Source organism: Centruroides sculpturatus, unplaced genomic scaffold (genome assembly GCF_000671375.1).
Source record: "Centruroides sculpturatus isolate CEXI.00-Female unplaced genomic scaffold, Cexi_2.0 scaffold3619, whole genome shotgun sequence".
NCBI lineage: Eukaryota > Metazoa > Arthropoda > Arachnida > Scorpiones > Buthidae > Centruroides > Centruroides sculpturatus.
This window is the reverse complement of record NW_019388112.1, coordinates 1,704-2,478: the sequence shown is the minus strand read 5'-3', so window position 1 is coordinate 2,478 and position 775 is coordinate 1,704. Positions and strand designations below refer to the sequence as shown.

Genomic DNA, 775 nt, shown 5'->3' with positions numbered 1-775 from the left:
ATGGCAAATAAAGCATGGCCTTGATATTTATACTAGCAACCAACAAATAAGTCACACCGACTTGGAACAAGAAATTTCTTTTGTCATTTATTCACAATCTTTGGCCCTTTCGTCCACACCGTCAATCGTCTTCGAGCAACCCTCTTACAATGATTACGAAATCTTTACGGATGGTTCGAAAACAGATATAAAGGTTGGTTGTAGTTATGTTGTTTACCAGAACGGGCAGGAGATTGCTCTGGGCCAGTTCAGATTGGGTGAACAATGCACTATTTTTCAAGCAGAACTCTATGCCTTGAAAATGGCCATTACTTGGGCTAACAATGTCCAGCATAAACAAATAGCTATCATTACTGATAGCTCTTCCTCTATTGCAATCCTTCGTAAAAGATCCTTTCACCCAATCGTTTATGACATTAACACTCTCATTTCCAAGTCTTCCAATCGATATTATATTTACTGGACTCGTGCACATATAGGTACCCATGGTAACGAAAGAGCTGATGCCTTAGCTAAGGCAGCTTCCAACGATAATAGTCTTAATATCTCTTATGATAAAATCAGCACCAGTACTCTCAAAAGAATTCTCTGGCAGGATCTCCTATTAACTTGGCAAAACACCTGGGACCAACATAACCACCCTATTACTCATAGATTTATACCTTGTATCAAGACCTTTTTTACATACAAATGGTACAGACCTAATAGTTTTGTTACGCAATTTCTTACCGGCCATGGTCGCTTTCAATCTTATCTAGCGAGATTCGTTAACGCA

General features: G+C 39.0%; 1 pseudogene; it reads right to left on the bottom strand.

Annotated features, from left to right (window-relative positions):
- LOC111616788 overlaps nt 1-487 on the bottom strand; it is a 5,679-nt pseudogene extending 5,192 nt beyond the window's left edge.
- Between the last annotated feature and the right edge of the window lie 288 nt (nt 488-775).